Raw genomic sequence first — 16646 nt, forward strand, 5'->3', positions numbered from 1 at the left:
CTGAGCGCTGGAGGATGTAATTGCTGTGGTTCAACTGACAGCACTTTCTGTCCTGAAGTGTGGATCTCCCCAGAGTCGTCTTCCACCACATAAGACCTTGTGTACTGGATGAGAAAGCACAGGGCAGGTGATGAAGGAAGGGTGATGATGCTGGACTACATCACGGTTCTCACCAGAAACATCTGGGCTCCCAGAGCTGGAGGGCAGCACAAACCCATGAGGCTGAGGCAGGCGGTAGCCTCGAGAGGTAAGAGCCAAACGTGTGAATCTCGTCCCAGCTATGAGGTACGTTAGTGCCACAGCAAACACTGGCATGTGAGGATGGCGGGTGATGGCTGGGCAAGGGAAGGCAGATCCTTTTCATCTCTCGTTTAGGTGCTGTTTGAGTCGGCCGCCTCAGTCAGGCAGCGTGGCTGCAGGGTCATATTTGGAAGGCTTTCTCAGCGGTGCACACATGTTAATGATGTTTGAGGAGTAGTTTCTGTGGGAGACCTGGGAGCCAGGCAGCTCTGCAAAACAGCCCATTAGTATTTTTAAAAGAAAACCTCCATCCTGCAGGAACTGCTTCGGCCTCTGGAGACGTGCCAGAACCATATCCCAGACTGCACCGCATCTGCTTCTCCTGTTAGATCTTTCCCTCTCTCCTTTTATCCGTCCCTTTTCCTTCCCTCCTGGCTAGAGCTTTCTATTGCTATTCTAGCCAAACCACACTTCAGCTATTGCCTTCTGTGCTTCTCTTGTCTGGAAGTTTGTACAAGGATAGGTTGGTGGTTTTTCATTTATTTTTTGCTCTCCTTTCTCCTTTTAGAGCTAATCACCCTCGTGAAATTGAGCTGTAATTCAGTTGGCAGTGGTCAGATTGAACTGAACGTATGGGCTCCAGCACATACCCAGATTCTTGCATCAATAAAAATGAACACAGACAGCCGCAAAGCGAAAGAGATACTGCATGGCCTTGTTTAAAACACATTCGCGCAAAAGCGTGAGCAACCTGAACAAAAGCTCTTTTGAGGTGGGTGAAAGAAGTTGTTATTGGGCTTGATGTGCGCAGCGAGGGGGGGAGACCGTGTTTCCCTACCTCCTCCCCCTGCCATCTGCAGCCGTGCAGCAGGTAGAGGAGATTGCATTTGGTGGGGAGGATTTATAGCTGTCATGAGTCAGTCAGAGTGTCAGGGTAAATCAAGCCTGACGTTTTTAACATCTTCCCCACACAAAGGAGGGGCAAGGGGGAACAGAGGAAGCAATTGTAATTTTATGTCTATATCCTGCTCAACTAATCAAGGTGAGCAAGAGACATGCCAGCCAGAGGAGATTTTCCTCTCGTTAGTTTGATCGTTTCTTTGCTTTGGCTTTTCCTTTCCTTTCCTTTCCTGGACTACTATAGCAATCTCCTCTGTGGGGGAAGAAAGATCCAGCTGATGAGTGCTAGAGGCTTGTAGACAAATGTTTCTTGCTCCTCTAGACTGTCTCCTGTAGTGTGTCTTTAATCAGGTAAGTGAAAACTCGGGGAAAAAGACGTTTTGGCAGAGGTTTGACTGCCTTTGGCCTGCCTCCTATCTCCTCATCCTATTCAGACACCACACCTACTGCTAGCCCTGAGATGGCAGTGCTGTGGTGTACCGTATCCTCTCCTGGTCCCCTCCTACCCCTCTCAGGAGCACCTTGCTCAGGTTGGACAGGCCTACAGGTTGAGCTATGGAGCGAAGGAGTACCTACATCATGAGGGGAATCTAATTCCAGGGAATTTCCAGCAGCAGCAGTTGTGCTTGGTATGCCTCTTGTCTTGCCTCAGGCATATGCTGCTGCAAAGCCTCCCTGTGCCTTTTACCTTGCTGCCAGCGCAGGCTGCCTCCGCTCAGCCCAGGTAGGCTAATTCCTTCTGGTGAGTAAGGAGAGGCAGGGAGGCGAAATAAATACATGAATAGGTGCCTGTTCCTCACCCTTCCTATGCCACAGTCCAGAACATTGGTGTACCATATCGAGAGCATCTTGGTTTGAGTACTGGGATTAGCAGGGTGGCTCTGCCTTTTGCTAGAAGCGAAGATCCAGTAGACTGGAATGGCTCATGGCAGTGGAAAGGCTTGTGCCTCAGGGAAGGATGGCGGCTTCAATGTCTTCTAGCCCATGGCACGGGGTGTCCCAAAGGAGAGTGAGGCAGAGCACGCACAGTTCGGAGCTGCAGCTGTTGAGCAACATTAAAAGCTGCATGCTGGGTCCAGGTGCCATCAATGCAGGGTAGCATCATTAAAATTCTTTGTGTGCACAAAAGTGGGCTAAGTCATCGGCAGAGGGCAGGGAGCCTCTGAGCTCCGTGGGCTCGTGCTGATTTACACCAGCTGGGGAACTGGGCCAAATCTGTCTCATTCAGTGAATGATCATTCAATTTTTTTCTCCGCTACCAAGCCCTTAAACAAAAGCCAATTGAAATCAATGGGAGACTTTTATCATTTCAGGGTTATAGGCCTAAAAAATTGGATGCTTGGGGAAAAAGCAGGCAGAGGAAGAGAAAGGGAAGAAGGAATAAATGCAGCTGTAACATTATGGCTTACAACGTAAACAGATGGGAGCGAGAAATGCTTTAGTTACGATTCTCCAGCAGCCACTATTCAGTAAAGCCGTACATGGAAATGTGTACATTGAAGAGCATCCTTCGTTATGTAAACTGCTCTATGGGCGCAAAGGGAGCCCATCCCTCTGTGAATCCTTTTTCTGCATGTCCTATTTCTGTATGTGATTAAGTTCTCTGCTCATCCATTGCATTTAGGGTTCTTATTAGTGGTAAGCATATGCTCCATGGGGTGCCTGTTACGCACAGAAATGCAGGTAGAAGTGCTGCCTTCTGCTCCCAGAAACCAACAGGATATTTTTGCAATAGCTGGAAGAGGGGGATGTTAGTATCTTGTCCAGCCTCTGGCTGTATTTTGATAAAATCCTTTGTCCAATGACTGCAAAATATTTTGTGACTATGGCAGGGTAAATCCTCTTCAGACAGGTATTATCTGGCCTATTTTTACAGCTGAGAATTTGCAGCCTTCAGAGCCATCTAGGCGATGGCACTGTCTTCACCTTGTGATCTCCTCGGCTGAATGAATATGTCAGGATTGGTCCTTGCAAATCCAGCCCCAGTTCGAACACAGCCCTGCAGTACATCTGGGTACAGTTAGATCCTTCCTACCTCAGCCTCCCCATCCGTATAACAGGTATGACAATCATCCTTTCCCCCGGGTAAACATTTCATTATGCGATGCTGCTGAAGTACCTCGGAGGGGAGAAGACCTACAGATAAGCCTGCATTCTCATTTTGGCTATATTTGTGTGCGTGTTTTCTGCTTTAACTGCCGTTCTCTTGCTTTGCCTGCTCATTAGTTCTGCCTGAGTGCAGGACCTCTCCAAAAAATGCAGCATTGGCAGTGGGCATGAATTCTTAACGACTCCTGTCTCTAATGACAGAAACCGGGGCCAGGCAGTCAATTTGCTTGCTGAGAGCCAGAGAGGCAGACTAGACCGTAGCTCTGTGCCGCTTTTTCTTGTCATGGGGTGAGTTTGCGAAATCACAGGACCATCTGCAAAAATACGCTCAGGTGTTGGCCTGCTTCTTGTGCTGCAAGGAGAATTGCTTGGGATGACAGACGAAAAGAGATGCCTCTCAGGCTGTGAAAGGTGTTGAATTTGTTTTTAAAGCTCGCTCTGGCCTCCCGCTGCAGATTTTGGCTTTTGAGCCAAAACTGGAAATCCTGAGCCTGACTTGTCCAGTGCCCTGTTGTGCTGTCCAGCTTTAATGTACAGGGAAAATATTAAACTGGTAAAAAACCCCAAACAAAACAACACAGCGATCAACTTAAAGAAAAAAATGCCAAGGGTTCCACTGTACCGAACAGGAGAAGGACTTCTCTTAATGAGAGGCTTAAAAGTTATTTTTAGTAATGTTTTTGTTGTCTTTCATTTCTATTCTGTACTTGTATTCAAAGATTCCTTGACTTTTGGCAAATGCTTTTTTTTTTCATGTGTCAGCATTTCTTGTCACAGACTCTTTATATTTGTTGAAAAACAGAAGGAAGTCTTGGCAAGTTAGAATAGGCGGGAAGGGAAGGGCAGGTGAATCCTCCCTGGGTGACATTCTTTCTGTTTTATTTAATGGCAGGAGTAAGAAAGAAAGAAAGAAGAAAAAAAGCATTCAAAGTCTTGACAGTTCTTTAATTTTTGAGTCTTAAAAGCCAACCCAGAGAAAATGACAGTTTTGGTGGTGGCGGTGGTGAAATTCTGACTTTTCATTTTGGTGGATTCCTGCTGAAATGTCATTTGGTGGAATTGTTTTGTTTCTGATGAAATCTCAGTACAGACTGAGAAAATTTCAAGTCGATTCTGGGCTGCCCACTCCCTCCTAGAGCTGTGGTTATTTCTTTCAATTTGTCCTTGTTTCTCCTTTCCAGCTCCATCTTTGCTGATGCCTTTTTCCCACTCCTACTCCCGTTCCACTAAAATTGCCACCACCAAGACAGTTAAACTGGCCACGAGGCATTTCCTTCATGGATGGACTAGTTGGGGTTGAGATCTTTGTGATTCCCAGAGCTACTGGCTCGGGCTGGCAGAGTTGCCTCTGTTTCACACGTTGTCGCTGGAAAGGTTTCATTGTTCATTGCTCTGCGTACCTCCCTCCACTTCTTGTATACGGAAAGGAAGATTCTGGCACTGGGATATTCCATGTGGCCCATGGAAGTCAGTCAGGGAGGCGGGATCTCTGCCTGTGTTGACTGGAGAGCCGTTCTGGCTTTGCAATAACTGAAGTTCAGCTTCCCTGCTAGCTTTCTGTTCCTCTCTAGCTCAGATCCACTTAAATAAGTAAATAGATTAAAATGGTGGAAGCCACTTGGGGAATCTTCAGAACCACAAGCTGATCTTGGATTTGGAGGAAAGGGAAAACTGGGAGGTGTCTTGACCAGGGGTATACACTTCGGGCTTTGCTGTCCCAGTCCCTTCTGTGTCCATGGGCCCAGGGAAATGAACTGGTGTTCAGCCTAGTTCTGATACACAAGCGCTTGCTGAAACACCAGAATTTTGCATCTCTGCTAGTAGTCTTGGCAGAGTAGTCTGAAAATCAAAATATCTCTGGGGTCTGGAGCTTTCTTCAGAGCTCTGGGGGAGCTTCTACGTGAAGCCTGTGACCTGACTTGGAGATGTGACCTGCCCATCCCTGGCCCAGAATGATCTACAGAAATGTGGAGCCACCAGCTTTGTGGCACCTCGATGCTTTAGACTGTGACTGAGGAACGTGATGCCTGGAGGTGCTCTTTTGCTATGACTTTCCTTTTGCATGTGGAGCTGAGCCACAGGTGGAAAGTACCTGGCTGTATCCTTTCCTGGAGCCACAGACCACCTTTGGCAGCATCCCACCCAAAAGGGTGAGGTATGGCTGTAGCTCCTGGAAGAGCTCCCAAAGCTACCTCAGCCCATGGCTGAGGCAGCCTCATGGCTCCTTTAGGCTCAGGTTGAAGATCACTTAAACCAACTCCACTCTAATAAGTGTCGAGCTGCCCTGTCCAGTGAGCAGCAGAGAGGACACTGCTGGGAGGAGAAGGTGGAAGCAAGAGGCTTAGAGAAGATGCTCAGCCACCCTTGGCTGAAGTGTTTGAGATCATGTTAGAAGTGGCTGCGGTCTGGCCAAGGTGCAGTGCATTCCTGACAGGATCCACAGGTCCAACTCTGGGATGAAATATCCAATATCCGTTTGTAACAAGGTTTTTGGGGCGCTCTGCTCTGTCTTGTTGGCAGGCAGTTCCCTTCTTGTCTACGTACTTCCAGCCTGGCGAGAAGGCGTGTTGATTCCACATTCCACTTGTTCTTGAGGGCGGCTTTTGAAATCCTGTCATAATTATTCACGAGCTGTGATTGGAGCCCACGCTCAGAAACACTATTTGCATCCAGGGAGGATCTGATTATAATTGTCGCAGGGAAGTTTGTTTGAGACAGATTCTGTGTCAGCTTGAAATTTCTTGATGATGCTCCCTGGGCAGGAGAACTGTGCAGGCACAAGGTCCAAAGAAGGGTAATGAAAAGGACTGGGACTGTCAGGTTTGGGTATGGAAATTGCTTTTTCTTCAGAGAAGATGGATGTGGTAGGACTGCTTAGCTGAAGAAAGAGCAGAGCGGTAGAAACTAGATTTATCTGAGGGATCTTCAGGGTACCACTGTCTTCTCCACCGTAAAGACTTGAGAAAGGTGCATGTTTTGTTCAGGATGGTTGATTTAAATCACCCATTTTAATCATGATTTAAATCAACAAGCAGGAAATCTTGATGTAAAAAACACATTTTAATCTGTATTTTAAAGTTCATTTCCTAATGAAACATAGTTTCTCATTGGTTGGCATAATTTGGTACTATTTTTGGCAAAGCAAAAGGGGACGCGACACCCATACATATTTATTGGTGCGACTGTATAGTTTAACTTATATATCTATTCAGATCTGGAAGTTTTACATCTTTTTATTACATTGGAGAAAAGGAAAACATGTAATTTTTGATTTATTAGATACAGCTTCTTTTTTTTTTTTTTTTTTTTTTACACTTGTCTCAAGCTATATGAGGACAAAAATTAAAATGCAATTAAAAATGCATGAAGAAAGCATTTTGAAAGTTTGTTGTTGGTATTATGGAGCAGAGGGCTGGAACGAACCTCTGCAGATAATCTACTCTCTATGTTGGCATTGAGGCAAGATCAATTACACCTTTCCCCTCCGCACAGGTGTTTATTTAATCTTTCTGTAGATTTCTCCGGTGAAAAATTCTGCAACTTCCCCGGTATCTGTTCTAGTGAGAGAGGTTTGTTGGCGGTTTTGGTTTTTTTTTTTTAATGTCTAAACTTAAGCTTTCTTAGCTCAAAGTTAAATTATTTCTTCTTCTCCTGCCGCTGAACACAGAGAACAATTGACTGCTGTCTTAATAACCTGCTAGCTACTGGAAGATTGTTATGCCTTTGTGCCTTAGTCTGGGGGTTTTTTTGGGTTTTGGTTTTTTTTTTCCTCTCCTCCCTAGGCTGAATGAACCTAGTTCATTTAACCTTTCCTTACCAGTTCTTCTTCCTAAAGACGTGATGGTTTTATTTCTTCTCCTCTGGACCGCCTCCTGCTTTTTCATCTCATTCTGCATCTGCAGTGAAATGACTTTGTGGATGCTTCAAAAGGAGAAATTGCTTGCTGTGACATGTAGGCAAACTGTGGAACTCATTGCTACGGGATACTGTAGATGCTAAATATTAAATGGGTTTGGAAAGTGTTTTAAACAAAATAATGAAAGATGTTCCTGAGCTGTGTGTTGCTGGAAGGTTGTGTGAGGCTGGAATAAGCAAGACAGAGGGAGGAGGTGTAAAATGCTACCACTCAGTCCTATAGCTTCATTGCTGGTTTTGGGGTGCCACTAGTCCCATGGGGGTCATGCTGCCTCCGGTGCACTGCTCTGCATTCGTCCCATGCTGTTGTGACATATCAGGAGCCCATCCCACTGCTCTGTTTTGGAGAAGTGCTGGGACATGCTTGTGTCTTCCTCCCGGAGCTCCTCCTTCCAGCCTTTCCAGCTTGTGCCCTCCAAGTAGCTGTAAAAATGGAGTCCGGCTCTGACTCTGGGGAGTCAGAGCCTCAGAAAACCTGGATGGCAGCAGGGGATGTATGAGTTTGCTGGGATTTACATGTTAACCAGAGGCTGTTGGCGTAGTGTTCTGCTCTTTCCTGTGGCAAATCCACCGCCCTGTGTGGGGTGGTGGTGGTAACTTTGCTGGAGCACCACGGTGGTTAATGCTATCCCAGGCAGGCTGTGCTAGCGCTGTAAACAGCCGTCGGGAAGCAAAATCTCTGTGTTCCCCAGAATGTACTGGATTCAACAGCTCTCCTTTTATCTGTTCAGAAAGTGCTGAAGTGTTTTTAGCCGCTCTTCAAAAGCAATTCTGCACTGCCCAGAGGGGGCTGTAATTCACGTGGGGAGCCAGGAGAAAATGATGCTACTCATCTCAGCAGAAGTGTGTAAACCACTTAACTTCTGGCTTCAGCTCCTGAGTGAGATTTAAAGGTAAGGATGAGAATGTGGTTACAAAGAATCTGTGGGTCACCAGCAAGGTAAAGGTACACTGAGAAGCCATCCCTTTTGGAAAGACAAGGTTTGAGGAGAGCACCGCTTAGTCTTGTAGCATCTTCAAGGGCGTTCAAAAATGGCAATTGCAGTCTTTGGGTTTCCTGTTTGCCGAGACCTCATGATGCTCTGTGATTTTCATGAGGGTGCCCTGTTACTGAAGGTCTTTAGAGAACAGTCCCTCTTTGCTCCTGTCTTGTTCTTGGGCTTCCAAATCCCCCCCTTTTTTTTTTCCAGCTCATCTTGCGGAGCACTATCTAGGAAGATCCTGCCTGGGTTTAACCCTGCCGAGGCTACTGGAGCGCAGCACCGATGGGGTAGGTCCACCGTCCCTTGGGTGAGAATGAGGCAACTTCAACATCTATGGGGAGAGCTGCGGTGTGGCTGCTGGTGGGCTGAGGATGAGCAAAAAAGTTGCTTGTCATCTCCCAGTGATGCTTCCAAGAGGCGGATGGGTCTGGGAGAGGCTCATCACGGGTGCTGCATCCCTTGTAGCTCTTGAAAAATATTTTCACTAATTGATGTCTTTGTTTCAAGAAATAATAAACCTGGGCAGCTTGCAAGCCGTGGGCTTGTGCTTGCCTTCTCCCTGGTGTTGATGTGCTTGGCAGCATCTTTGCTTTTGCTGAAGGAGTGTGGATTTGGTTTTAACTCTTGCTGCTCTATGAAAGTAGAGAGCATGCAGAGAAAAAATAGGTTTGCATTTTGCAGGTAGGCAGGGGATGGGCACCAAGACCCACTGCTTTTCTTTAATCTTGGGTGCTGAAGGTGATCAGAGCTTTTTATACAGACCTTTATCTGTTGGCAGCTTAATTAACTAATGGTCCCAGAAAGCTCTTACAGAACAATTGATTTTATCCACTTCAGCATCGTTATCTCTGTCCTATTGGCACCCAGGCAGTTGCACAGCTGGTTCTTGGTTGGTGAAAGCCGGGCATTGCTTCCTTTCCCGACCCTGTTTTTTATCTGTAGGGTTTTGGATTAGAGATTTAGCTTTAGAGAGAATAAAATCCTCTCTGTCTGTAGCTGTTTGGGGAACATGTGGCTGCAGCTGTAACAGCCTTAGAGTATGAATGGCACAGGGCAAGGAAAACACGATCAGTATTGTTTCATTGCTGCCTTGCCTCACTGTCTCTGCTCCACACCTGACCTGAGGACACACGTGAGAACAATACGAGATGTTCAGCCCCTTGTAATGCTGTGTCTTTTCTTTGCCTCTGGCCTGAACCTAGGTCTTTTGGTTGCTAGTTCTTGCAATTTTACTGGTAGCCCTCCTGGTGATACATGTCATGTTGAACTCTTGTGTCGTGGGAGCATGTGACAGAGAGAATCATAGCCCTTATTTTAATAAAACTTAATTCCCCTGTCTTCATAAAAATATCTATGTAAGAAGACACAGCTGAGCCCTCAGGTCTAGATATGAGAAGGTAGAGGGAAGATCTCCCCCCGGGGTGTGTATGTGTATGTATTTAAGTGCTTTCCCAGTGCAGAGATGTGAACTCCTGGGCTCGTTGGATTTGCTGAGACTGCTGCAGTGGGGGTTGCTGGGGTGAACTGGGGTTGGAAGAGAGCTGAAGTTGGCTGGGGGGGGGGGGGGGGGGCAGGGGCGGGAATAAATAAATAAATAAATACCCGAGTCATCCTCCAACTTCATACTAGGTTGGGGTTTGCATCTTTTTTTGCCAAGGGTAGAAGAAATTCATAATGGCAACTATAGCCAGAGCAAACAGCTTTAAAACGTGATAGAGGTCCTCCCCTCTCCCATCCCTCCAGCTTCTGCAGACACCTGCTCATTCCCCCTTCCACCCACCCAGCACAGAGCCCACCATTAACCCAGTGGCTCGTCACCTTGCCAGTTAAGCACATCCACCTCTGATGCCTCCATCTGTCCCCCTGCCCTTCCTACAGCATCTGTGACCCAATAGGTATCATGGCAGACTTCTTTCTGGAGCTAAAGGCGATTGGGTCAGCCCCTCATCCGTGTGATACTCTGTAGAAGAGGGAACTACTTCTCTTTTTAATAAAAAAGTGATAAAATACACCAGCACACATGGTGGCATCTCCATACAGATGAGTTGATGGTTCCTCAGGCCTGGCAGTGAGCTGAACCATCCCCTCTGCCCCCACAGACCTTGGGGCAATCAGGGTTGACTTTCTTACATGGTGTAGTACCTTAGTGGGTCCTTCTGGGCTGCTGGTGGTTGGGGGGGATGCTGTTGCTTCGTTTGAAACCCAGAAAGGGTCATTAAATCAATCAGTTTGGCTTCCTGCATGCTTAAGTGAGAGGGCCCCAGAAAGGTATTGGGCCGCTCTTGTGGGCAGCAGCTCATCTTTGAGATTTATGGAGAAATGGTGCTTTGAAAAGGCCCCATTTCTTAGTCTCTCCTGCTGTTCTCTAGCTAAGGCTGAGCCTTGCTGTTAATAAGAGAAATGCAGACATCTCTTCACAGTAAAGGAAAAGATGAAACCCCTTTGCTTTCCTTCCCCTCTTGTCAGGAGCACCCTGCTGTTCCCCTCTGCTTTCTTCCCATCTCACAAACGGAGTGGATTCTGTCTCTCAGTTGTGCTCCTCCCTAGAGAACTGGTTGTTGAGCATGTCCATGCAGCCATACTGTATCCCTTCAGTTGGCTTTTAATAGCAAGCAGGAAAAAAAGTGCAATGGTCTGGGAGAAAAGCAGTTTGGAAGACCTGGGCTTAAGTCTCTGTTGTGCTTTGGATTTACTGTATAGCCTTGGAAAAGTCACTTCTGTGCATCTGCTCCCTACCTGTAAGTGCAGCCTCTGCCTGCATCAATGTGGTTTGGTTGACTTCTTTAGTATTAAACGGTAGTCATGTGTTGCTTTTAACCATATTCCATCCATGGAGGAAAGTATGCGGGTGTTGAAACAAGGGTCACTTTGAAGCTGAGCCTCAGACATTTGTGTTTCTCAGGTGCTTTCAGTAATATGACCCATGCTTTATGTTCCAGGCTGGAAATACTGCAAAAGGCTATTCTGAGCCCTGCTAGCTTTAATTGAGATCCAGGCTCCTACCAGTCCTTGCAAAATGAGTCTGACACCTTGCACTCTGTTGTTCTAGTGAAAATGTATTTCTTAAGCTTTTTGGCTGTGCTTTGGGTAGGCATTTGTGGTCAGAGTTGTGCATAATCTCCATTACCAAAAGCATGGGGGCTCCGGCTCTGCAGGACTTGTCAGATGTGTGTGTCAGTTCTGCTTTCATTTTCTGCTCTGGGAAATCACTGGCCGTGCGAGAATCTCCCATGAGAAAATGCTTGGTTAAAAACTCGAAGGGACGCTTTATGGTGAGCCCGTGGGAGAATCCATTTCCCGAGTCTCCTCCTGTCTGCAGGGGCTATTAGGAGATTCATTTATTCTGCCTGAAGACTGCAGGTTTATAAGCACTGGTTCTTTTCTTCAGCTGAGTTGAAAGGAACAACTTCCATTTGATTTCCTTTGGGACTGGAGCTGGCTGTCTCTATTCCTCAGTTCAGGACTGTAGCAGTGGGGAGAAGAGGGGAGGGTGGAAAGCCGGGAGTGCACCGAGAGGGTCTTGGTTGGTGCTGGACTAGGAAAACCTGCATCATGGTGAGGATGAGTAGCAAATCTTGTGATTACACGCCCAGTAAAACTTGTGCTGCTGCAGCAGCAGTTTCCTGCCAGAAGGATTAGCTCCGTTAGAGCTCTTGCTGCAGCATCCCTGGTGTAGGTGGGTGGATGAGGAAAGGGCTGAGGACATGATTTGTCTCTTGGGCTTAAGCTGAACTACTCGGCTTTGGAAGGGGGTGAAGGGGCAGTTTTCCTGGGCTGGCGCAACACTCAGAAGAACACGCTGGCATTTCTGGGGCCTCTGAATGCCACCAGTATGTTGAAGATGGCTTTGGGCTTGTTACTGAGAGATGCTATCACAAGGAAACTCACAGTGTTTGAGAGTTTGCAGAGCTCGATGCAGATCTGAGGCTGGAAAAAACAGGTGGGCTGGCTTCTCTTTCCAGTGTTTTTTTTTTCCTGTGCCATACTCATGACGATTGAAATACTCCTCTGGGACCTGTTCAGGTCTGAGGCTTCTCAGTCACTCTGTAGCTGGTGGGGTCACCTCCACCCTGCAGAATGGATTGAAAGGCTTTTCACTGGAGCTCATCGCCCTCCTGCACATGGATCAAAGGGTTGTGCTCCTTGGCGTGTGAGACAGAATGACGGCAGTTGCTGTGAGAGAGCAGGAAATCATCTCCAGAAAGCCGTCTGGAAAGCCTTGAATTTGGGTACAAGCCTCATGTTTATAGGAACATAAAAGGAATCATGGAAACTAAATATGGGTCAGAGCCCCTGCTCATAGAAAAATCAGAGGGATCGCAGAGTTACCCTGATTTCTCTGCCTTTGGGTTTGCTGTACTGGTTTCAAACCTGCCTGGGATCCCAGGCTCTGAAGGAGTCCCTGGGTTCCATATGAGGAAGGAGTTTTCTGGGGAAGGCAGTAGGCGAAAGACCTCATCTAAGTGCCTGTTCTGTGAAGGTCACGTGCTGCTGAGTTGTGTGTGAGATGCTGCTGGTTGTGGTGTTCCTGTTGAGCCCTGAGGGAGGTCAGGTACCTGGAGAGGAATGAGGAGCTTCGCATGCATTATTTACATAGAACTTAAACTTTTCTTCCCTCTGCTCCCTTATCTAGAGGATTACCCTGTGTGGCTCTGCATGCCTTCCTGGGCCCTTAACAAGGATTCAGCTGCTCTGCAGTCCTCAGCTTCATCACCAGGAAGCTTCTTCACCTAGCTGCTGCCAGCATGCTTTTGGCGACCCTGGGTGTCCCGTCAGCTGTTACAGGCCATTAAAGGATTTGTTTCTTGGTGTATGAAAAGGCTTAATTCAATTCTCATTCTCTCCTGGCATTCCTCGGAGGTGAGTGCGTCCCCTCGGCATGAATCCTCCAATGCTGCTAATTGACTTGAAAGTAGCTCGTGTCTCCTTGGAAATGTCACCCAGCCCTTTTCAAGTGCAATTCCAGGCAATCAGGATCAATATGTTTCTTCAGCTAAGGGTATTAGCACATGACTGACAGTGCTGCGGCATTAGCTTATTCCTATGGACTTCCAGATGCTCATTTTTTTCCCCTGTCTCAGCTCCAGTCCCAGTAAGGGGGTACAGATCTTGGAGTGGAGCCATCCCCTGAGCTGTGGTCGTTCATGGAGCACCGTCGGTGCTGGCTCTCCCGTGCCTGCCCCAAATCTATAGGGCGCTCTGGTCTCCGAGGCAAAATCAAACTGCATCACCCCATCCACGTGCTCATCGCATCATGGCCTTGAGATGTTTCGGAAAGGCAGGGGCTGAATTTTTCTGGCCGTGTTAATCAGTGCATCGTTTTCGTTTGATATAAGAAAAGGTGTCAGCATATTTTTGCAGTACCTTTGCACAGAGAATACTGTCAGTGTAATTATCTTTCCTCAGATCTTGTGCTCCTGGGGAGGCTGCAGTCCACAGCAGAGGACTTCCCCTGCATTCCTCATCATGTAGTGATGCTGGGGTAGTCCTGGTGCCCGAAACATTTTGATTTTTCATTAGATCCTATAGTAAGTATACATTCTCCTGCTTTCTTGCCTCAGAAATATTTGTGATTTTGTCTTCCCAGCAGCGCTGTGAGGAAGGGGGGTGCTGTTCTCTCTGCTTAGAAGTAAGGGGGTGGAAGCACTGGGAAATTAATTTAGAGGAACTCACAAAAGTACTTGAGGCAGTGCTTCTGTGAGTGAATTTGATCTGGGCCCAGGTGCCCTCTGCCTTTCTTGCATCCCTCTCTAATAAGCCTGCCACAGCTGATGCACCCGCACTGCTCCTCTGGAGAGACCTCACATCCCTTTTGCACCCCAGCTGTGCCTCTTTCCTTGGGAAGCAGAGGGGACCTTGCCCCCAGTTTGGGTGACAGCAGCTCAGGGGACTTAGGAGCAACAATACAGAAGCAGATCAATGAATATTTGAGCTTCTCAAAGGAAGAAATCGAGATGCTGAGGAACCAAGAGCCATATCCTAAGCAAGATGATGTTTCTCAGACACTATTCTTCTGGGTGCCTGCCACCCTGCCTTGCAGCTAGTGGTGCTCCCAGCTCTCAAGAAAAGCTGCTTCCCGGCATCGGTACATTAATGTTGCAAGGAAAAAACCCCTGAAGTTAGCTCCCAAGCAGCAAATATTAACATAAAGAGGAACAAGGTGTGCTGCACTGTGGTACTGGGGAAACTTTGAGGGCTTCTTTACCGTGCTGTGAATTCAAGTGTCTCCCTTGCAGGGCTGGTGAAGGCATGTCATCTGCCACTGCCTGGGATTTGTAACTGCTATTGAGGCAGAGTTGGGGAATCTGTGTCAGGGAGCTGCTGAGAGCATGTTCCCAAAAGGCACATCAAGAAATAAACAAGAAAGCCTGGGAGTTTTCATCCTTGAGGCTGCCTGGGTACCTGCAGGTGCCCTTGGCTGAATTTTGTGTCCTGAAATTAGTCAGGAAGGAGTTAATGTGTGTGCCCTGTGAGACAGTCAGAACAAGTGCATCCGAAACTCCAGCAATCAGAGGCAAGCAACAATTACTAACGCCTCGGCATTTAATGTGGCAGATCGCTTACGCCCCCAGTTATATTGTGTGTTCAATTCCAGAGCACTCGGAGTTGTCAATCAGTAGGTCCATAGATCATGGCGACCTTAGCATCATGTCAAGGGGCTTCACTCCATCAGGGATAATGAACATCTCCCACCGGTTTCTTCTCATCAGTCATTTGAGATCCAGAAGTTCATCATGCAAATGACAAACAATGTTAATTTTCTGCAAATAATTCCTCCAGATGTCCACGGGATTCCAGCACTCCTTGCCCAGAACAGTAAAATATGTTTGTCTTCCTCCCTATAATTCATCACCAGGCCCACAAATCTCCCCAAAGTCTCTATAAACAAAGCGGGAGGCAGAGCACAGAGGATAATAGTTCACTGCAGATGTGTCTCGCAGTCTCTCTGTGATGCACGTGGGGAAAGGAGTGGTGGAAGAGGTCAAGAAGTTTCTTCTCAGGTGAGCTGACTTTGGCTGCACTTAGTCTTGCAAATACAGTGAGGGTGATGGTCTGAGCCGAGCTTCGCACAAACAAGTCAGTGTGGGAGGAGAAACTGGGGAGGAATATTTATGGGCTTAAAATTTAGGTCTGGCATGTAGGAATGGCTAGATCTGGAGTGAAACCTGCTGCAAACGTTGTCTTTGTCACTAGGGGACTCTCCATCGGATGGTTAGGCTTTATCATGGATCTGTATCGAGCTGTGTTTTCCGAGGAGTACCCAGGCAAATAGGCAGAATTTGGTTTCTCCAAGTATCTCTTGGCTCCCTGAACTCCAGATCCAGCCAAAAATATACGAAGAGCTCAAATACAGGGAGGTTTGGGCCACAGAGCACAGAAGACGTTTTGCCTTGAATAAATTTGAAGGTAAGATGCAGGAACTGGCTCCAAGCAATGTATCTGGAATCGAGCAGGCCCACGATGAGGCAGGCAACAAAGTGGCTGTATTTTTCACTCGCGCAAGAGGTCAACAGGCAGCCAGGACGCAACTCCAAGGAGGATGGCGTGCAAATCCTGGGCTCCTGCCCATGTTCCGAGGAAGGTAAAGTTCAGGAGAGCCTGGGGGCACCCCAGTTTGCCTTAGGCTTGAAAAGCTTCTGTACCTGTGATTTGTTTGGTTTGATGTATAACAATATTTAACTTGGTTGGATACAGATAGATATACGTATTGTTTTATTTGGTTGGACATGGACAAAACCACGGACATCCCCAAACGCTTTCTCCCCTGGCTACTGAGAGCACCCAGCTGTGTGCTCATGCCTTGTGTTAGCACCCATGAAGTTGTGAGTCAGCCTGGAGGCTCGGTCTTCAGTTACAGCGTGGAAGTGGCCTGGCCTGGAGACGGGACTGGCTCGGCACAGGTGAACAGTGGAGCCAGCAGCTAAAAGCAAGGCTTGCACGTGCCGGAGGAGAGAGAGCACCTGAGCCTCCGTGGGAGGTCCTGCGAGGGCACGAGGAACCTTGCCGATGGCACAGCGAGCAGCGTGCAGTGGGTGAGTCACTTAGCAGAGTACAGCTTGGAACGCTCTTGGAGCATCCTCTTGACTTCAGCAGGGCTTTGCTTTGACAGGTAGGTATTGCTGCTCTGCTCTTCCTGATCTCTCTGCCACAACCCTAGCAGGCCCAGCTTTGATGTGGCTTTTTCCTCTCCGTTCCCTGCCACTCCTGCCAGCCCTCAAAGCACGCACCTGCTCTCTCCCTTGTTGGCCTTTTCACACTGGAAGGGCTTTTAAAGGTCCCTCTAAGCAGCAGCTGCTGTGTGGCTTTTTGGGTTTTTTTGGTGTTTTTTATGATGAGCTGGAAATTAATTTCTTTTTCACTGGCATTGGACTATCTGTTCCCCGTGTCACAGTGCAAAATGAGCTCGTAACTCTCTTGACTGCCTCGTGGCTGAGTTATAGGGTCTTCTGTAGCATAGCCCAAAGGGTTTAATTTAACTGTGGATGTTTTGAAGAAAGC

General features: G+C 47.5%; 1 long non-coding RNA gene across 2 annotated transcripts in view; it reads left to right on the forward strand.

Annotated features, from left to right (window-relative positions):
• Positions 1–16646, forward strand: part of LOC308071703 — a 68732-nt gene continuing 52086 nt past the window's right edge. For both annotated transcript variants that reach the window (XR_013931276.1, XR_013931277.1), the window contains exon 1: positions 1–16646. This exon is cut by the window's right edge and continues 13189 nt beyond it. This is a non-coding gene — a long non-coding RNA (uncharacterized lncRNA).

Source organism: Falco punctatus, assembly GCF_963210335.1.
Source record: "Falco punctatus genome assembly, chromosome: 11".
Classification (NCBI taxonomy): Eukaryota; Metazoa; Chordata; class Aves; order Falconiformes; family Falconidae; genus Falco; species Falco punctatus.